Source organism: Myodes glareolus, chromosome 23, assembly GCF_982192425.1.
Source record: "Myodes glareolus chromosome 23, mMyoGla1.1, whole genome shotgun sequence".
Classification (NCBI taxonomy): Eukaryota; Metazoa; Chordata; class Mammalia; order Rodentia; family Cricetidae; genus Myodes; species Myodes glareolus.
Window position 1 is genome coordinate 6,793,931 of NC_142048.1, and position 22,437 is coordinate 6,816,367.

The 22,437-nt window shown below is 43.5% G+C and overlaps 1 protein-coding gene across 11 annotated transcripts in view; it reads left to right on the forward strand.

Moving 5' to 3' along the window:
• Csgalnact1 (chondroitin sulfate N-acetylgalactosaminyltransferase 1) overlaps positions 1-22,437 on the forward strand; it is a 316,687-nt gene that overhangs the window by 85,599 nt on the left and 208,651 nt on the right. For 5 of the 11 annotated variants that reach the window (XM_087901160.1, XM_087901159.1, XM_085680353.2 and 2 more), the window contains 2 exons: positions 5,260-5,353; positions 7,991-8,208. The exons of 3 other annotated variants lie outside the window; for them this stretch is intronic. The gene's annotated coding sequence lies outside the window, so the exon portion shown is untranslated. The remainder of the gene's footprint in view (positions 1-5,259; positions 5,354-7,990; positions 8,209-22,437) is intronic. 3 more of the 11 variants (XM_087901163.1, XM_087901158.1, XM_087901161.1) reach the window with 1 other exon arrangement.

The window sequence follows — 22,437 nt, forward strand, 5'->3', positions numbered from 1 at the left end:
TGAACCCACCCCCAGTGACACACCTCCTCCTATCCTTCCCAGAGACCCACCATGTATTCACACATGGGAACCCATGGGGGTCATTCTCATTCCTATCACCACAGAAACATCTGAGGACTCAGGGACAGGAATCTAGAAATCCACAGGGCAATAGACATTGGCATCTGATTAGCCAAGCTGGGAGCATATTTGAAGGAAAATCAGGACTTTTCTTTGCTAGAGAAAAGGATTAAGGGTCCACTGATTTTGCTTATGATTATTACAATAAAGGGGTAGAGGATACCTAAGCACACAGTCAAAAGATGATGAAAAGAGGGAACTGAGAGAAAAAGGTAAAGATATCAGGAAGGAGAGAACGGAAGGAGTGAGACTCCAGGGGGTATGCGAGAGAAACAGAGCATCCTCTGAATTAGCCAGGGAGTCATGACTGTTGAGACATCTGCTTCTAGAGATGCACAGTCAGGAAGTGTCTGATTCGGTACCCGAGTGCCCATAAAAGTTACATCAGCTCACCTGCTTTGATCTAGAACTTTAAAGTCTGTAACACTGGAAAGTCCCTGTCGGAGTTTGTTGTAATTTTATTAGAACATTATCTGTGAGTGTTTGGATTACAGGCATCAGCCTAAACTCTTCACCAGGTGGACTCTAGACAGTTGATGAAGCTAAGACAGAGAATGTCAGCTTCAGGGTCCTCCATCCCTGTGCCCTGTTCAGCCCTGGACCACGTTTATCTCTGCATTCCTTGGTTTTCTGGTTCTATCAATTCTTTTAGAATCACTTGGTAACTCCTTGTCTCAAGGATTTTTAACACTTCAGTTTTTTTTAAACATACAGTTGTACATTTTCATGAATTCACAACCCTTGCTACACAGCTTTGCTTTGGTACTCATTAAAAACACGCAAACTAGACACAAGGATGTGTGTTGTGGTTTTCCCGGGTCTTACACTTTCCATGTCCCAGGTGGCACAAGCTTACACTGCCTGTGCTGTGTGGCATTTATCTGCCCCCTCCTAACATAATGTTTTTATTCATTACTTGGGAATTTCATACAATGCATCCCAATCACACTTTTCCCATTACTCCCAAGTACACCCACCCACCCTTGCACCCCCTCCCCGAAAACCTCCAAAGTCCAATTTGTGTTACCCATATATTCATAGGATCATGGTCAAACTCCCAGTGGCCAGCCCCTTAAAGAACACTGAGTGTCCTGTGTCCCACCCACCCCCAGAGACCATCAGCTCCGAAGAGCTGCACGTCAGCATCTTTAGCATGTCAGTCACAACTGTTAAGGACTCCCTTCAGTAGTTTCATGTTTGAATTGTACTTTTAGGAGGTGGCATGGGGGAGAGGTTGGCCCAGAAGCCTTCAATGTCCCTCATTCTCAATTAGGAGGTCTGCAGTCATCAACACCACTGCAAAAGAAGCTTCCCTGACCATAGCACCATGGCCCCTGGCGACAGCACAGATCGTGAACATCAGCAGAGTCTCTGGTGACAGCATGAATCACAGAAGTCTTTCAAAGAGGCTTAACCCAGAAAATGAGCCGTTCTTCATCTCAGATATCTTGCTGCTCAGAGTTAGAGTGATCACGTGGTTGAGCAGCATGTCCCGGGACAGGACCGGAAGGTCCAGGCTGCTCTACACTACCTTGCCCTTGTCACCAGCTGCCCTGTTGGCACCCCGGGCATGACCATTGTGTTCGCAGCCTATGGGAAGTGTTGTGCCCCATGCTCGCCTCCCCTAAGCGGGACAAGTTTTACAAGTAACAGCAGCAGTGCCAGCTCCAGGAGGGCCCTGTGGTGGCCCCAGCCTCCCAGCAGCCGAAGACTGGGCCTACTCAGTAATGGCACGTTCCCTCGTCTGCAGCTGCCCCCTCCCCCACCATACCCGCCGCTGCTGCCACGTCTGTAGTTCCATTTGCAGTGCTGACTCCACCCTGCGGGCCTGACCTGTGGGCGCAGGGGCATGCTCACATACCTGTCGCCACCTCGCCGCTCCATCTCACGGTCAAACTCATGATTCTCCTGCCTCTGACTGCTAAAATTCCAGGTGTGTACAGCTACTGTTCTACGGTGTGTACGCATGTGTTCCTTACTTTGTCTAGGAAGCCAACACTCACTTCTGCTCTGAAATCATTATCTCCAGCCCCGTGTCACACACACACACACACACACACACACACACAAACACACACACACAGGTCACCGGAGGACAGGGACAACTATTCTGACCCCGTCCTCAACTTCTTGCATTCTACACTTCCTAGCACATTATTTATGCCCCGTCAGATGAATTTTAAGTTAAAAGATGTGTTTCAAAACTGCTCATTTATACATACAACGATGGGCGTATTCCCAGTCCTTCTTTGCTATTCATGAAATCGGAACCCGCCTCAATTTTTTGAAAACTATGTTGAGTTACTTTGAGTTGTTGTCCAGACTTGAAAGTAAAGGACTCACAGACGACTGTGCTTCCCGAAGTTCACACTGCTGTCAGTTTCTAAGAGAAAATCCATTTCCTTCCCTGCATTTGAAGGGTCAGAATCATTACAATTTCGTTCTTCAGCTTGATCTCTCAGGTGAGTTCTGTTTAATCAGACATCATCTAGTCTGTTTCAGTGTGACTGTTGCCTGCTGCCCTTGGTGCTATGGTCACTAGGGAGCTCGTGAGAAGTGCAGGGTCCTGGTGCCCTGCTCAGTCCTGCCGAACCTGTGCTTTTGAGCAGTGTTCCCTTGAATGGTCATGCTCAGGCCTCACAAGCACCACTATGTGCTCTGGATCTTGTGTTTCAGAAGAGCGCATGTGTATCACAGCTATGTGCCCTTCTGTGTGCTTTATATATTCGGATGAGCTAAGTGCTGTACTTTTAGGGTAAATATTTCATAAAAATGCTGTACCTCTCTGTTGTTGTTGGTAATAGTTGGGGCATTATGCTTTTATTTTCACTGCCTGAAGTGCAATTAGTTTATTATTTATGTTGAGAAGTCAAATTTAATTCTAATAGGTCTGCCTTTATATGTTACTTGGCCTTTTCCCCTTGCAGTTTTAATATTCTTCCCTTGTTCTGTACGTTTAGTGTTTTAATTATTATGTGGCAGGGAAACTCTTTTCTAATCCAGTCTATGGTGTTCTGCAAGCTCCTTGTATCTTTATAGACATTTCCTCCTTTAGGCTAAGAAAATTTTCTTCTATAATTTTGCTGAAAGTATTTTCTGGACCTTTGAGTTGGGAATCTCCTCTTCTTTTATTCCTGTTGTCCTTAGGTTTGGTCTTTTTGTAGTAGCTCAGATTTCCTGGATATTTTATGTCAGAAGCTTTTCAGATTTAACATTTTCTTGGACTGATGTATTAATTTCTTCTATCATATCTTCAATGCCTGAGATTCTCTCTTCCATCTCTTGTATTCTGTTGGTGATACTTGCATCTGCAGTCCCTGTTTTCTTACCTAGATTTTTCATCTCCAGGATTCCCTTGGTTTGTGTTCTCTTTATAGTTACTCTTTTCAGTTTCAGATATTGAACAGTTTTAATCATTTCTTTCACCTGTTTGTTTGTGCTTCATCAATTTCTTTAAGAGATTTATTCATTTCCTCTTTAAGTGTCTCTATCATCGTCATAAGACTGGTTTCAAGGTCATTTTCTTGTGTTGCAGCTGTGTTGGCGTACCCAGAGCTTGCTGTAGTAGGGTCTGGTCCTCAGCTGTGTTGGTGAACCCAGAGCTTGCTGTAGTAGGATCCGGGCCTCAGCTGTGTTGGCGAACCCAGAGCTTGCTGTAGTAGGATCCGGGCTGCAGCTGTGTTGGCGAACCCAGAGCTTGCTGTAGTAGCGTCTGGGCCTCAGCTGTGTTGGCGAACCCAGAGCTTGCTGTAGTAGCGTCTGGGCCTCAGCTGTGTTGGCGTCCCCAGAGCTTGCTGTAGTAGCGTCTGGGCCTCAGCTGTGTTGGTGAACCCAGAGCTTGCTGTAGTAGGATCCAGGCTCTGGAGATGCCGTGTTGCCCTGGCTGTTGTTGACTGTGCTCTTAAACTAGTCCCTAATCACAGGGGCTTGGGCTAATTATAGATTTAGCTGATGATTTCTGAGTTTATCTTTGTTGGATGGATCTTTTTGGATGTTTTCTTTTTCTCCTTGGTTTCTGTTTCCTCTCTGATCTTCTGGCCTGAGTGGCCTGCGGTTCTGGTGACCAGCGAATCTTCAGGTCCAGTAAGCTGTCTCTCTGCTGGGGTTTTGGTAGCCTGCATGACCTCTGAGGTTTTAGGTGCCCTCTTTTCCTCTGGGGTGCTGGGGTTTTGGGAACTGGCCTGGCCTCTGGCTTTCTGGATTCTGTTATGGACTCTGGGTTTCCAGATACTTTTGTGGTTTCCAGGGTTCTAGGTACCATCTTGGCCTCTGAGGGTCCTAGAACCAACTTGGCTCTCTGGAGGATCATGGATCTTCTGCAAGAATTGTGGGATGGGATATGGAGTTTAGGGGAGGAGGTACTGTTGGAGACAGCTGTGTGGGCTCTAAGAAGTGTTAGTGGGTGGTAGAGGATGTCATACCTGATGTTCTTAGTCCTGGTGTGGCCTCTGGTAGAGCAGCGGTCTTCTGCTGGAATCGTGGGTGTGGCTTCCCCTTTCTGTCTTCCTCACTCTTCTCTTTGCCAGTGCTAAGGATCTACAGCAGGACCTCATGCATCTCAGGCCATCACCAGCCTGCATCCCAGTCCCTGTACTAGAAAGTTCTGTGTAGTCAGGACTGAGAGAGTGGCTCAGAGATTGTGTGAGACTTTGAACCCCAGCCCACTGCTCTGTGGAGAAAATACTAGACCTCACTGTGCCTTGGTTTTGTCACCTAGAAAGTAGGTATTGCTGAGAGGAGCAAGTGAGATAATTCATGTGGCACGCTGAGGGTCAACTCTCGGGATGCAGCCATTGACAAATACTGGCGTAAACTCTGTGTGTGTGTGTGTGTGTGTGTGTGTGTGTGGCTTCTTTACACCATTATCATTTTCATATATAATAATAAGTTGTATTTGTTGACATAAATATATTGCTTTTAGAAACCCAGCAACATGAGATATTTTTCACTTGAGCACATGAAGATTGATCGTCTTATGGATGGAGCTGTCTCATATTTTTGGCTCCAGGCACTCAGCTTTGTGGACAAACTAATTTTTATATATAAATTTTATATATTTGTTTAATTTATACCATTTTAAAATATTTTATGTCAAATTTTAATATAAATTTATTTAATTTATATAATTCACATTTTCAGCTTTCAACTGGTGCTTGGTCGGGCAGCTATCATCTTTGTGATGTAATGAAGGCATGGAAGTCATCTGTGAGCCCAGGCCGTGCAGAGTGTGTCTGTAAGTGTCAGAAATGGGATCAAATCAGGAGAAGGTCACAGCATAGCTTCCAGTTTTGATGAACGTTGAGTTTCTCTGCACAGGACAATATGCTTCATCTACAAAGTATGAAAATGTTTCCTTTTGATGGTCACATTTCAACTTTAATTTTCAAAAATTCAGGGTTTTTTCAGACGTAATAATATCTATTTTTACATTTGATCAGGATTCCTAGGTTCTCTGGGGCAGTTAGTGGGAGAGAGGCAGAAATGTTAGAAGAGACGAGAGATTCCTCTGGGAATTCCTGTGAAACCCACAGCACATTGGCCCGGTAGTCACCAGCTGCTAAGGATTCCTGAGCTGTGGAGACAAAGCTAAGAGCTTGGGAAAAGAACGTGAACAAGAGTACATTTCTTTAGTTCACGTCAGAGCCTGGCCTCCCTATGCCCCTTGAACTTGTCTTGGCTGAGCAGAGCTGTCTGTCCGTCAGTTTCCGAGAGAGCCTTTCTCATTCTTCCACACAAATGTGCATTGTGCAGCTCTCATTGCTTCCCAAGCAGAGCAGATAGCTTTGTTTGGAGGGAGGCGGGCAGCTTTCTCTATTTTCAAATATTCATAAAATCTCATGTAAGACGTAGTGCCGATTTCAGCATTCAGTATCTTATATTATATGACCTTCATTAGTGCTGTTTGGACACTCGAAACTATTTTCAATTCCTTCTTACATATTTTACAGTTTATAACAAATTTAGCCACTATGTTTTATATAGTTCATGATGCACATTCCTACTGACCCTTAACTCTGGTCTCTGGCGAGAATTAAGATTTATAAAGAAATATATAATTTAGTCTGTGTGGAAAGTGCTCAAGGCTGTATTTGCATATACAAATGAGCTGAGGAATTGAAAAACGAAAATAAAAAAAATTAGCATTCTAAGAGAAAAATAAACATTTAGATGTTTTTGGTCACTGACATTGATCCAGAACTACTTGTTGGCTATTAAATGTGTGGACCATGATAACACTATCAAGGGTGATATCAATGTGGTGGCCTCTTGGAACTGCTTCAGAACTCCTGGCCCGGGAGTCTGAGCTTGGCTGTCTTGGACTTGTGAGGTGTCCACTGGGGACTGCTCTTAGCCCAGATGGATTCTTATTGAAACTCCAGTAAGCAGGCGGAGTTCACGGGTGCTTGAGGTGATCTAAATCACTTACCTGCCTCCTTCCACCTGTCACTTTAAGGACCAAAGGAAGCCTTTGTGTATTCTCTGAGGAACTGAGGACCAACCAAACAGAATTTGCCAACAACGCTGTCATTTGTTGTTCAGAAGTTTGATAGTATCTCAACAGGCAGTGGAACTCAGGGTGTACACAAAGCAAGCGACGCTATCACATATCAGATAGCTGTCACGTGACTCTTGCTGTGGGCTCGGTCATTTGTCAGTTAACTATGAAATAGTCACATGCACCAAGAACACAGATATTTTTATATTCACTTGTCTTTTTATATATCTATATGATTTTGATAAAATGGCATTAGAGAATGTAAGTGGCATGTAAGGGACAACAGAAACTCACCCACATCTGCCCCACTCTCACCCAGCACAAAGGTGCCTCTCCTCACATAAATATCCAGCGTGCCTGTCACATACAGTCTTTCTCAGAATAAGCACTCATTATTACTCCAAGTTCAATGACCCTTAATGTTAATTATGATCAATTTTAATGTTACTATTGATTCTCAGTGGCCCTATAAATTCTCTTTATGACTTCTCTGCAGACTCCTTGGCAGCTTTTCAGAACTGCTCTTTCTCTTTCCAGTGACCGAGGGTAGCACACAGAATCTTTCATCTGGTGATGGCCAGAACTTAGATGCCTGCTTCCTCCTGCAAGGCCGTTGCCCACTTCTCCCTGCATTGTGATACATGCCATGTGCCGCTCACTCATTACACACACTTACCCTGTGCTTCGAGCATTTTTATCTGTCTTGTTACTGAGTAATATTGATTTTTTTCTTCATTAATTCTTCCCAGCACTGCCAATTTTCTTCCTTCTTTGTCTTCGACATCTCTTTTAAAGTCATGTTCAATAGGCTTATTCCAGATTTGTTGAGTTCTCACTGAATTTATTTTCCTTTTACTTAGAAGTTTTATCGAATTTTCTCTGACATACTCCCCCACCTTTTATGGTTGTATCAATCCTGCTCTGACAGGATTGGTTTCTTTCTTTACTCATTCTTTCATCCCTAATTTTGTGAAGACTTGGGACTTGGCACATAGTAGGCACAGTGTGAACCAACTCGTACATGCGGTCCAGACACTGACTGTCCTGGGAACTATCCCTAGACTGCATCCACATCGTCACTTAAGTTGCTGACACAACATTCCTTTTCTACCTCTTCCAACTTCTCTCCAGTGTCAAGCAAGGCCTTTTTCTATGCTTTCCAGTGGGCCAGCAAAGGGAAAGTGATACTCACGGCTCCAGGGACTTTGGTGACCAGCCTTTCTTCATGGAGCTACTGAAGTGTAGCAGGCTTCCCATTGCCTTCCATGAGATTGTTTCCCTTGACTCTAGGTAAAGTGGACAGCAAAAGATCAAAGAAACAATTCCCCCAAGTCCAGCATGGTGAACTGATGAGTTCATTTGGGTTGCTTACAGGAGCTTGGATCTTTGTTTACTTACAAGAGAATGGAAGACTGAAGGGTACCTGCATCACTAATACACAAAGGCTGTGTCCCCGTGTATTGTGCATCTGTGGGATGCCTCGTTACTGAAGAGCCTCCTCTCCCACAGCAGTGACTTATTGCTTACATAGCCTCAGGAAGGGGATCTGCGAGTTTCATGAGCCTCTCCTGTCTCCCTACTCAGTCTAGAAGGTAATGTTCCAGTCCATAGGAGACAGCTACAGAACGGAAACCTATAACTTTCATTGTAAGGCTTTGGACAAGGTGTCCTGCGTCTCTTGCCTCACACTACACTCACCCTTCATGATTAGCTGCTTCTGTGCTTGACGTGGAGAAGGAGATGGATACCATGGGAAGTTAATGATCTCATGCAGTTTGTATCTGTACTAGCGGGGGTTCCACTCCTAATCTCTGTGACAGCCTAAACCAGTCTATAGCAATGCTATCCCTTTGGTCTTCTGCTATTGAACCATCTCCTTCATGTCTTAATTAGAGGGTTCCCTAGTTATTCCCTGCTGTTATATCTTAATATTGTTGCATCACACTCTGTAGAGTTACTTGTTTCTCCCAGATGATTTGCTAATAACCCAGTACATTGTTTCTGCTGTTCATTGCATTAGGAGCAAGTGACCGGCAAGCCCCATTTCCCAACTTCCTGTGCTAATAAGGGCAGGCCTCCATTAATTACAGTGTTTTACTCTAACAATCTAATAATGTTCAAATCAAGGTTATTGATCATGTTCCCTTTAATGAATCTGGCTTTACTGTTGCAGAGCTTTTATTGGGTGCTGTCATTTGTGTATAAACTGTATATTTTCCCTTAAGCCTGGATGAACATTGTGCTGGTGTTTATGCTAGCATATTTTTAAGACATGGCTGGCTCATGTTGGGACAAGATTGTGATAAATTTAGGGTCTTAGTTTAATAAGATACTGTAATGCATGTCTTGCATGTTCCCATGTGTGTGTCTGTGCTTTGGGGGTTCAGAGGTCAATGGGTGCCTTCCTAAGTCACTCTTTATGTTATATTTTGAGACAGCATCTCTCATTAAACCTGGATTTTACCAGTTCGACCAGGCTTGCCTGGCCAGAAAGTCTTCGGATCTGCCAGTCTCTGCCTTCTCAGAACTGGGATTGTAGTTGTGAGCTGCCACATCTGACCTCTATGTGAGTGCTGGATATCAAACTCAGGTTCTCATGGTTACACAGCAAACACCTAGTGCCCTGTTAATGATTTTGAATCTGCCATGTGAAGCCTTACATCACACTTACATTGCACGCCAGAGATCAGTATCAGTTGTGTTTTCTGGTTGAGACTGAGTTTTGGTTTAGTGAGCATCAACATTTTTCTTTCTATTGTGTTTCATGAAAGGTTAAGGTTTGTCTTCCAGGTTTGTTTTTTTCTGATTAAGATATTAGGTATTGCCAATGGTAGGAAAAACAGAAAAACATTTAAATATTAAAATACTAGTGACCGAGAATCTATCTTCTTGGGAAATTGCAGTGACGAACACTATTGACCATTTTGATGTATTAAATTTGAATTCTGTGTGTGAACACACACACATGCTTCCTGAGCTGGGAAGATGGATTTGTGGGTAAAGGGCACTTTCTATAAATGCATGATTGAGTCCTGATGATCTAGTTTGATCCCAGGCATCTACAGTGGAAGGAAAGAGACCGCAAATTGTCCTCGGACCGCTACACACACACACATGGGGTAAGGGACACCTGCCCTCATAGTCACACTGCACAGATACAACTGCCACCACAATGATAATCAATGATAATGTAGAACAAGTGAAAAAAACACTTTCGCTAAGCATTTGCTAAATGGTAATGTAGAATATTGTGATATGGTTTTGTTATAATTTATTAGCCATTCCATTTTTTAGAGTTAGATATGCAAATCATGCTTTATGTATCATGGCCCAATGTACATATTAATGCATTTATATCTCTCTATGTATATTCATGATTATTCTGTTTAGATTTATTCTTTTAGAAATTGTATTTATTATTGTGTGTGTACGATATGTGTGTGTGTTTGTGTGTACGATGTGTGTGTGTGTGTGTGTGTGTGTGTGTGTGTGTGTGTATGATGTGTGTGTGTCATGATGTATGTGTGAAGGTCTAAGGACAATGTCATAGGGTTGGTGCTTTCCTTCCACTGTAGCAGGTTTTCTCCTGGGCCACCAAGCAGCTCCCAGATCATGACACAGAGACTTATTAGTTATAAATGCTGGTCTTAGCTCTTATTTTTATCTGTTTATCTTTATCTACATTTTGCCTTGGACTTTTTACCTTTCTTTCTGTATGACCTACGTTCACTGCTTCTCATGTCTGACTGGCTCGTGGCTGCTTGGCTTCTGGCTCTGGCCATGTTCCTCTCTTTTTCTCTTCTTCTTTCTCGAGATTAGATTTCTCATCCTATTTATTCTTTCTGCCAGCCAGCTCTGCCTATCCCTCTCCTGCCCAGCTATTGGCCATTCATCCTTTGATTAGACAAATAAGGTACCTTAGGCAGTCAAGGTGAATCAAATTCAACACATCTTTCCATAATTCAACAAGTCCAGCCCAAACGAAGATAACCCATCTTTGCAGTACTAACAAAGGCAACAGAAACAACTGGACGGCATCTCTGTAGTTAAAATAATGTTCCACAACATTCCCCTGTGCTATGGGTTTGGGGAAGAACACTCAGGTTATTAAGTCTTTGCTCACCAAACCATCTCTTTAGCCCCTTCCTTGATTTTTCTGAAGGAAAATTTCTAGATCAAAAATCCAGACCGCTGGAAGTATGCTTGATATTATTTACATAAGGGAATGTCCATTTCTGTTTCATTCATAGACGATTGGAGCCTGGAAAAGGCTCTCTCATAGGCATTGTATACTCATGTGACTAATTTCATCGCCTAAACCTAATGATGTTGTTTTCACTTGTAAAGTATTTCTTACAGTCTCAAAACAGTAATTGTTGGCTTGTAAATGGTTAAGTTTATTTAATATTTAAAATTACCATGTAATGTGTAAGAATATATTTAGTACATTGACATTATAGGTAACATTATAGGTTTGGAAGATTGAACCGAAGGCCCCAAGCCAGGCTCTCCAAGCGCTCTACTACTGAGCTACATCTCTAGCTCCAAAACTTGTTAACTGAATTTACTAATTTCATTTTCAAGCATTCATGTATATGTACATGTGTGTGTGCATATGTATTAATACTATAATTTCAGAATGCTGTTCCCAGATAAGAGAATAGAAATATTTAATTGTGCTTTATTTAAGCTTCTCTAATAGAGTTCTTAAACTTAATGATTTAGAATTTATTTTAGAATATAATTTATTCTAAATATTGAAAATACTGAACTTAATTTTCTTCCCACAAATAATCAGTTGTCTTAGCGATTCTTGTTAATTGAATCTTTCTGTACCCCTTCACCAAACACTTTATCAACATTGTGTCATGTGCTGATTTCTTATATGTGCTAAGATCTGTCTGCTGCTTTATGCTTTTTTATGTTATTAACCTGGTTTGGGTTTATTCTCATTCTCTCTCTCTCTCTCTCTCTCTCTCTCTCTCTCTCTCTCTCTCTCTCTCTCGTATGTGTATGTGTGTGTGTGTGTGAGTTAATAACCTTGTGTATGTATCGAGATAACCTTGAGTGTGTATGTGTGGAGAGTTAATAACCTTGTGTATGTGTGTGTAGCATTAATAACCGTGTGTGTGTGTGTGTAGAGTTAATAGCCTTGACTATGTGTTGCTCCTCAGTTTCCATTGACCTTGTTTTTGGAGCCACAGTGTGTCATGGGCTGGAGCTCACTGAGATGTCTAGGTTCGCTGACAGGCAAATCCAGGACCTCTGCTTGTTTCTCTTTCCTGAGTGCTTGGGGGATTACAGATGTTTTCTACTATGCATGTTGTTGCTGTTTAAGTAATTTTAATTAGTGTGTGCCTAAGTATTGTCTACGTATATGTGCAAGTGTGTGTGCGCAAGTGTGGGCATGTTCACATGCTAAGGACAGAACAGGCCATCATATTTCACAGAGATGAACCTACAGGCACTTTTAGGATTTCTGACTTGTTACATTGGTTCTGGAATCCAAAATATTCTCATAATGTACTGCCAAGCTATCTATAAACCTTGCCTTTTTCTTTTAATATGGAGTCTTGGGATCACACTCTGGTTCTCATGCTTTTGTGAGACCCACTTTACCCATGAGTCATTTCCCAAGCCATTTATACTCTTAATTATTATAGCTTTACTAATTTGGGGGAGGTTATTTCCCCTTCTGCCTTTTTTTCTGAAACCAATTTAACCTCAAACATTGTCTTTATATGGATCAGAACAATCTACCAAATTCTTTATGTCTGTCACCCCTTACCTCCCTTTCCTCACTGTAAATCAAAGACAAAATAAAAACGAACAAACAAAAAAGAAGCACAAACAGCTCTGGGATTTTTAAAAGAATTGTGAGAAAAGAGCCCATTGACTTGGGGAACTCTTGCACTCGGTTTACTATCTGTCTACCAAGGTATTGTCCTTTTCAACAGAAGGCACTTGGTTTTCTCTATTTTGGTAATCTTGTCTGGTTGCATGGCCAGTGTGCTTGGCTCAGGCAGGGATGTGGCAGAGGCAGCCTGCAGCAGCCTGTGGGACAGATGTTGCCAGCAAATGGCACCCAAAGAGTGACTTTCACACTCTTACAGGGCTGCACAATACACCCGAGAAGAACATGCAGTAGACCTTACGTAGCACACAGTGCCTGAAATATTTCACTCTCTGGTTCTTTTCTTTTTTTAGATGCTGTGGCTCTTGAGACAGGGTTTCACCATACAGCCCAGGCTGGCTTTGAACTTACAATCCTCCTATCTCAGCTCCCTGAGTGCTGGGATTACAGGTTTGGGTTGCCTACTATGTGCAGGTTTTCTCAAGCCCTTTTCAGAAAATGCTTGTCCAAGGCATGGGGTCCCTGGAGCAGTGTCGTAGGTGCAGAGGGCATTCGGAGATCACACATACTTAAAGTCATTGTTCCCATTCACTCTGCCTCTTCGGCGTCTCAGCTAGGGAGGGATTTGCTGCTTGCTTTGGGCATTTAAGGCAATGTTTTAAAGATAAGGCTGAGTGAAAGACTGCAAGGGTCGTCTCTTCCTACCCATGCTTTCTTCTCAATATTTTAAATGATCTTTTCATATATTCAAAAAAATATCTTGAGTGCGCATTGTAGAATTCTTTAGCAATGTTTCCCATTTTGAAGGGACCTCTTGACTCTTGTGATAATCTCATTGTCATTGCTTGCCCAATACAGCTGCTTTGCTGTTAGTCAGTGTCTGTCCGGATCGAAGGATCCTTGTCATAGAGTTCCCCAGGTCTGCCTGTTGCACCGGTCCAGAGGAGGGTCATGCCATAGACATCTTCTTAACTGCACTGAGGCATTTTAAAAACTTGATGTGATCTGGCCTATTATACAACTAACTCCCGTCTATTGTCATTAGACAAAACCCAGGCTCCCAGGAATAGGATAATGTATATGTGTGTAGAGGAGGATGGGTTTAGGGAGGTGACCACAATGGTTTCACTGGGTATCCTGATAGATCTTGAAGATTTGCCAAGATCTTGTTGGAGGGGGAGTCAAACTAAAGGTTAGCAAAGACATCGGCAGGTTTTCAGGTAGCCAATACCAATCGCAGGGACCCTATCTCAAAAAACAAGGTCAACAGCAGTTGAAGAAGATGGGTATTGGCTTTTGGTATTCATGTGTACACACACACACACATACATGCAAACACACAATGCACATGCACACACACACACACACACACACACACACACACACACAAGGCCCTGAAACTGTTGCTTGTTAAATATTAGATAACACACATAAGGCAAAGTGAGGCCTGGATTTGAAATTCCATGATCTTAATAAACCATGGAGCACTCCCTTTAAAAAGGAAATTAGTTTTTTTTCGTAGACTTGCCTGACTTTAGTGAGGTTGAGAATGTCAGTGCTGGGTCTAGGCTTGGAGAAGCCACTTTTAAAAGACCAATTTCTCTTATTCTCTTACTGGTCCCTTCTCTGGGATGATAACCCTGCAGGATAAAGGCTACGAGAGTGATGGGAAGCCGTGTATCGTACCTTGAGAGGTGTGCAGTATGGAAAGACGTGATGTTGTCAGTACCGAGCGACACAGCTCAGCTTTCTGAGCTGGCCGCGCAGATTCCCAAAATGCTGTCATCCATGACACCTACAAGGAAATTCCTTCTCCTGTGAGAAACAGACCCCGTAAAATGATTCTGGCTCCTTTAGTTCTTTCCTGTGCAAAAGTCTATGCCGTATAGACTGCAGCGGGAGCCTTACTTCAGCGACACGAGCAACATTAGGCGCTGCGGGGAATTCTGACAGGACTGATTGACTTTCGTCAACCATTTGCCTTACTCTGCTCTTGAAACCGTACTTTATTTGAAAGATAAATTTATTTTATGCGTATGCATGTTTTGCCTGCCCGCCTGCATGCATGTTTGTGCACCATATGCCTGCCTTGTGCCCACAGAGGCAAGAAGTGGGCAATGGGCACCCTAGGACTTGAGTTACAGCAGGTTGTGAATACCATGTGGGCACTGGGAAGGAACCTGGGTCCTCTGCAAGAGCAGCAGGTGCTCTTAACCATTGAGCCGTCCCTCCAGGCCCCTTGAAATCACACTTGAAAAGTTCATTATTGGCAGTGTTCCTGTGAGTGTTCTCTCGGACGCATGAGACCATGCTGCTGTGAATGCAGGAAACACTTCACGGTGGTTATGTGGGTCAAGCAGTTCAGTTTTGCCCAATGCGCAAATCAAGCAGCCCTTTCCTGGAGGCGGGAGGGAGGGAGGGACAGGGAGGGAGGAAGGGACAGGGAGGGAGGAAGGGAGACACTTTGGTCAGGCCTGCTGTTGGCAGCCTCAGACTCCTGCCTGCCAGAGAACTTGTGAGATCGTAGCTCCCAGTCTCTGTCTCCAGATCTGAGACTCTCCCAGGCTCCACAGCTTAGCTGCAGAGTGACTCTCAGACAGGAAGTAGGAAACTGAGCCTCTGAAGTGTTTTGTGTGGTCCAGCCTCCACATTGCCTCAGATGTGATGTCATACATCTAATTGCCCTTTGACCTCTTCCTTCCTGGCACAGGTTTCTGTGCAATAACTTAATGGAATCAGAAAGGAAAAATGTTTCTGTGGGAGGCTGTGAATAAAAACTCCCATTAAACAAGGAAAAAAGCAAGCAAAAAGGCCGCATGCTTTCCCCAGACCCCGTCTTTTGGGTATGCCTGTTCCTGTCGCCTCAATATAGCTCTACGAACAAGGGCAAGCATGCCACACCTTTCCCTGCTCTCCCATTTGGACATAAAGCCTGCAGTTTTTGATTGTTCTATAGTTGGTCCTCCTGAAAATGAGATTTCAGGTAAGTAGGGTATTTCATCACTGGATAGTGGAGCTCTCTGATTTTATTCTTTCAGAGAGGCTAGGATAGTGTTTACAGGTGCTCCCATTTGTTTTTCCTTTCCAGAGTCATAAAGAGGCAGAGAGAACTCATTAGGGAAAGGACTACCACGATGGCCTCCTTTACCGCAACGGCCTCCTTTTCCATAAGCCATAAAGAGCAGAAAGAAAACGGGCATGTTTGTCATATTAAAAGCTTTCGTCTAATTACGAGTGGTGCTTTTGACTGACCTTGGAAGTTACCTAAGTCTTTTTAGTGCTTTCATGCCAGCCTGTGGTCTCCAGAAGTGTTAATAGTCTGTTGGATTTACAAAATACCTCCCTGCAGTCCTGGCTGGACTCCTTTTAAGGTGACTGATGGATTCACCCTGTACCTCTTGCCTTGTGAGGTAGCTCCTCAGCGGCATTTCTTTTCTGTCCTTTTGCTTACATAACCACTCTTTGCAGAGGTTGCCCAGAGGTATTTAAATCCCAGGGCTTTTGTGCATTTGGATTTCCATGATAACTGAGGCTCAAGCCCTTCTTCTGCCTCCATTCCTCCCTCTATTGTTTCTGTTCCCCTAGTCAATGATTTACTTTACGGTATGATAACTTTTCTTGTGATATTGAAAGCCATAACTAATTAGGACAATGAGCCAATTAAAACTCTTCCAGGACAGAAAGCAGAAGGGTGGGTCTGAGGTGTGGTTGAATGTAGAGACAATTTAAGAGGGGTTGGTGGGAGACTGACAGCTGGGGGAGGGGCCTGTCCTCTCTTCCCTTCAGATGCTCTTGTGTTCTCCCACTTCCTGCCCGGCCCTTGGGAATCCTGGGTACAGTTCCAGCGGAAGCTGATGCAGGGGTACTTTTTAAGGATGTAGAGGATGCAGTGACACAGAGAGGCAGGGGAGGAGACACTGGTGGCTCAGTACGTGCTGAAGCTGGGTAACTAGGACTAAATCCTAACCCGATGATGCTTGGTCCCCACTAACTAACAGTTCAGGCTGGCAGCCAAGGGTTTCCTGTACCTTCTCCTCCAGCTTCCTCCTAGAAGCTGCCAGAAGCCAGTGAGTCCCATTCACCGCCACTTCCTGTGACCCTTCTGTTTTAAACTGATAGCCTGGAGGGGTTTGTGCAAGTGTATGCTCTTTGGAGTTTAGCTAATATCTGCAGCAGGCACCTGCTTTTGGGCATGCTATGCAACAACAACACGATGTTTTGCAGTCTGTCCATGTTGTCACAAATGGCAGGGTGTCATCTTTCTTATAGTTGGTAGCTTTCCATGGTGTAGACAAGTACTACACTGTTTATCCATTCTCCTTTAGTGGGTACTAGGTATTTTCATCTCCTGGCTACAAACAGTGCTGTGATAAATATGAGAATGAGGTCTTTTTGAGATCTGTTGGTATTTGCTCAGCTTTGGTTGACTTACTTTTTACATCTACATTATAACTCCTGCACCTACGGCTTGTGGAGCACTGTGGAAAGAGGCGTGGAAAGATTGTAGGAGCCAGAGAAGCCGGCAGTTTGCTGTGAGGTTGTCTCCTAGGAATGTCAGAAGTCCCATCAACATGGCTGTATAAACATGACCTGAGCAAGGAGAGCACCAGTGGACAAGCTAATGTGGAAGGGGAGCCCGTGGGATCTCAGTCCTATGCCCAGAACTGCAGGCAACTAGGGAATGCAGAGCTGGGGAAATAGTCTTCCTCGGGGAAGAGCACATCACTTGATTATCGAATGCCAAAAGGTCAGCCCTGGAAACATAGAGATGCAATTACCACTATACAGACTGAACAGGTTGTATTTATGTATTAAGACATGTGAACATGCATGCTTGTGTGTCTGTCTGTGTGTCTGAGTGTTTGTGTAAGAAAAATTAAAGAAAAAAAGAGGCTATGAATTTTAATGAGAGCAAGGGGTAGGGGTACACAGGAGGGTTTAGAGGGGAAAAAGGGTAGGGTAATATGATGTAATTACCTTATAATATCAAAAATAAAATGAATATTTAAAAATTGTATGCAATGTATACAAGAATTAAAACATTTTGTACCCCATAAATATGTAGTTATTATAGGTCATTGACAAAGCGATAAAGACAAAAATAGCAAGAAAATTGACATTTAGAGTTGACTCTTATGCAGTAGGTTTAATTCTTAGGCTGTTACATTTTTGTCCAATGCAAATGACTCTTAGAAGTTAGTCCTTCCCTAACAGCGATAAGCTGAATTGCCCATCCTTTTATTTATTTTACCTCTTAAAAGCCAAGGTCCAGCTTTAGCGTCAGATCAGCCCTAAAGGGGGCTGCTAGCTGGATGAGCTGCATTAGATGTAATGTGTGTGTGATAATATTAATAATGTCTGTAGGCTTATTTTCCCTTCTATGCATGCAATCACATACAGTGTAATGCTAACATCAAGTTTTAAGTGCTTTTATTTTCATTATCAGCCCGTGGGGGAATCATCAAGACCTAACGGAAAGGAAAATGAGGCTCATGACATTATCATGCAAAAAAGGAACATTATCATAAAGTAGAGAGAAAAGCCGTAAAACGGGGGTCCTATCAACTTCATACGGTAAATAAAAAAGAACAATTGCTGTTTTAGTAAATTCTAAAATTGCTAACTCCACGTGGATGGAAGGACGTTTTCTGAGTGGAAAAGGAGGTGGTTTGGTTTATCTATTGACCTGGAAAAGGTGTTAGGGAAGAACATTCCCCTGAATGCTACGTGAGCAGGTGGCGTGAGCTAAGTCATCACTGCCCCTACGGAATGACACACTGGGACCGTTGTTCCCAGGATTCAGAGGACCTGGAGACAGCACTGACACAAAGCCTTTCATAACCAAGGAAGGACCACAGAAAGCTTGAGAAGAGAGACTCTAGTCACAAATTCAATAGAGAATTCTGCCCCAGTCTCAAGGTGAGGGCTCTCTATTGTCTCTGTGGATGGATCATAAGTAAACTTCAGATGCTGTGGGTGTGACTTCTGGGAGAGCAAAACCAGGGTATAAACCTCTAAACCATGGGGCTGGGAGATGGCTCAGTCAGTAAAATTCCTCCTGCATAAACATGTAGTTCCAAGATCAGTTTGCAGAGACCAGGAGAAAAGTCATGTGATCACACTACCCAGTGCTGGGGAGTCTGACAGGAGGATCCCTGGGGCTGGCTTGATGACTGGCCTATCTGAATTGGTGGACTCCCAGCCAATGAGAGATTATGTCTCATTGCTGTGGACTGAATCAGCCCATTTCTCCACGTTCACACTTGAAGCCTTGACTCCTAGTGAGACAGAAAAAGAATAGTGAGAAAGACTGAGGGTGAGAGTGACTGAGGCGGATGGCCAGCGCTGGCCGTGTCCTTCATGTACACACGTGGATATACATGTGCACATACCAAGTGGGTCATTTGGAACCTGGCAATACTTTCAGACATAGAGGAACACAGCACTTAAAAAGGTCAGCCCTTCTCTTTGAAGTAACCACAAAATATCAAGGGAGTTGAGTGGTTCCCAAGATTATTGAAGCTGTGCAGGTAGGAGTTTGTCTTCCTGGAGATACCAAAGATCAGAGGATCTATTAGAGGTGCTAGACAGAGAAGCAAGTTGGATCCACCCTCCCTCCCACCCCCAGGTCCACTAGCAGGCAGCTCGCACCTAGTGGAGCTTGTCAGGCCAGATGAGCTGATATCCCGAGGGCAGCAGGCCAGGAGAGCTTCCCGTCAGAGCTGGCAGCAGCAGTGACATCTGGAGATATTAGAGGTGAAAATAGGCACCAGGGAAGCTGGGCAGGGAAGTATCCTGGGACACCAGCAGACAGTCAGCCACAGGAGAAATCACGTGCCATGACATGTGAAGTGAACTGATTGTATTTGTTATTGAATGCGGAAGAGTGGTGTGGGATTCCCTTCTGGATGCTGTGAATATCATTGGTTAATAAAGGAACTGCTTTGGGCCCCACAGCTACTTCACTCAAACGCAATCATGCAAACTTTTGTGGGACTTGAAGCATTTAGTTTCCAGAGAATAAAGTCCTTACTCGGAGGATGGCTGATAGCCCTGCCACTAAATTGCATATGTAAATTCATTCATTTACAGATGGCGTTGTTCTGTTCAGCCAAAACAAAATGTTATACCTTAGGTGACTTAAACAAAGAGCATTCATTTCCTCATAGCTCCGGAGGCTCTAGACCTCAGTTCTCAGCCTGTGGGTTGTGCCCCCTTTGACAAACCTCCAACTCAAAAAGTATTTACATTACAAACCATAACAGTAGCAAAACTACAGGTATGAAGTAGCAACAAAAATAAATTTATGGTTGGGGCTCACCACAACATAAGGAACTATATTAAGGGGTGCAGCTTAGGAAGGTTGAGAAAACACTGCTCTAAAGATGTACAGGCATTGAGGTCTGGGTGAGGGCTCCCTTCAGGACCACACATAGAGAGGCTTTCTCTTTGTGTCCTCACATGGCTGGGACAAAGAACAAACTCTGTGGTGTCCCTCCTCACAAAAGCTGTGATCCCTTCCCGGGCGCTGCACCCTCATGACCTCGTTTAAGCTTCCTGCATCCCTGAGGTCCTAATTCTGTCTCACTAGGAGTCAAGGCTTCAAGTGTGAACTCAGAGGAACCGACCGATTCAGTCCATAACAACAAATGTCATCTCAAAGCTGGTTCACGCCGATGTAAATAGCAAAGCAGTTTTGGCATAAGAGACAAATACTACACACTGTCTCCAATGTATATTTTAATTCTAAGCGAAATCATAAATGTCCTGGATCATTTTTGTGGTTATTAAAAATAAAACAAAAATAAGGATTTCTATTTCCTGAAAGGGTTCCTATGGGTCATGTTCTTATAGAGCTTTGGGCAGTGTCCAGAGAGGATGTGCTTCTGCCCAGGGAAGTATATGGGCAAACAGGGAGCTCCCCTCTCGTGTCTGGGAAGATGCTCTTCCTTGAGTAGGACTTACCACTACACAGCTGGGTTCCCTTCCTAGGGTAGAGTTAACCCCGAATGCCAAACCCAGACTCTAGTGCCTATTTTACAAGTCGGGCACAGCAAGTTGCCACAACCTGAGTGGATTAAATAATAAAAGTAGGTTGCTTTCCGCCGGTGAGATGGCTCCGCGGGTTAAGGACCCTCCCTCCAAGACCAGCTCAGTTCAGCTCCTAGGTCAGAATTTGACTCACATCCCTTGACATGTGTGCAATCACATGCATTGTAATCACACAAATAAACACTACATAAATGTAAAAGTGTGTTATCTCATGGATGCGGGCATTAGGAGTCTGCGGTCTGAGGATTAAAGTCTGAAAGGCGCCAAAGGCCCTTTGTAAACCACAGGGCAAAACCAGTTCTTGTCTTCCGGACTCCAGGTGGTGGCCGTGGGTTCTCAGCCTTCCTCTGATTGGGACAGAGACTTTAGGGGTGCTGAACCCTCCAAACCTACAAACTACTCTTCCTTTTTATAAGTCTCAACTATAAAAGATTAAGGAACCCTTCCCCACTATGACTTCATATTGGCTAATTCCATCTGTAACCATCTTTATTTCCTATAAGGTCTTATTCTCGGATACCAGAGATTAGGATTTCAACATATGCCTCTTTATAAAAAGATTTTACTATACAGACTTACATAAGGAGATCTCTATATGTAGGTACATCTGAAACAAACTACCCCCAAATCTGCTCCCCTCCTTTCCTTGGACCTTGCTCCTCTTCCCTCCTCTAGGGGCTCATCTGTTTTTCTCTATGAACTCTAGGATCCGCAGTGATCTTCCTGGGACTGACTTAGCTACTTTGTAGTCACCTGCAGGTGCATCCATGTTCCCATCAATGGCATGTTTATTCTTCTTTATGTTTCTCCTTTGTGTGTTCCTTTGTTGATGCCCCTGCTTGCTTCCATATGTTAACTGTTGTGGTTGCGCGACAATCACTGTTGATATACAAGTGTTTCTGTTTCTGTTAGAGACCCCATTCAGCACCTGACAGAGCATTGCACAACTCTATATCTTTGGTGAAGATTAAGGCTTTTTTTAAATTTTTTTTTTTTTACTTTTCTCAGCCTCTAACTCCTTTTAAAGGAGCCCCCAGCAGAGCAAACATCACTCTACCTAGGTCTATGAATAGCAACAGTGAGAATTTCCTTAGCTCTGTGGAGACTTGAGTGCTTTGTTTTTCTGGAAGCTTCTCACACGGAAGGAAGTTGCAATGTGACATACAGAGATGCCTAGATTTCTTCTTGGTTAAAAGCAGAGGCACTGGGAGGTACTCCCCTAAATGCAGCCATCAGACACAAAGAGAAGTTCTTCCAAATGTTATGCTTATTTCTGCCTGGCTCACTCTTGGGCTTGCTTTAAATGCTTTGCCATTCGGTTTGCAAAGGCTTTCAGGCATCTTTGCCACCTAATTATGGACCACTTCCAAAGCCTTTCGGGGACTGTTGGAAACAGCAGATATGCAGTTGAGGAGAAAGATTTGTTTTATAGGGTTTGATTTCGCCTGTTAAGAATGGGCACATAAAACAGGCCATTTACGATGGCAAGAACTTTGCCAGTAGTTTTTTCAGGGTAGATGTGTTATGTGACTTTTGATTATGTTAAGTCTCACAGACATGAAGTCATAACGATGGAAAGTTCACATTTGCGAAAAATGTCAAATGGAATGGCTGCTTTTCAGGAACATTTTTTTTTGCACATTATTGCCTGAATCTTTGTAGAGTTAATGAACATCAAAGCCACCATGTAAACATGCAGGTGTGAAACGTAGCTCTGAGAACCACAAAGAAAACATCAGTATTTGAAAAATTAAGCCAAAGCAGGTGCGGTAATACATAGCAAAAATGTTCTTCCCATTATCCTGTTGCTCCAGTTTACACACACACACACACACACACACACAAGTGTTAGCTAGAATCTGTACATGGCAGTAGGGAAAGGAAAACCCAGACCCCATTGTCACCCCTCCACACT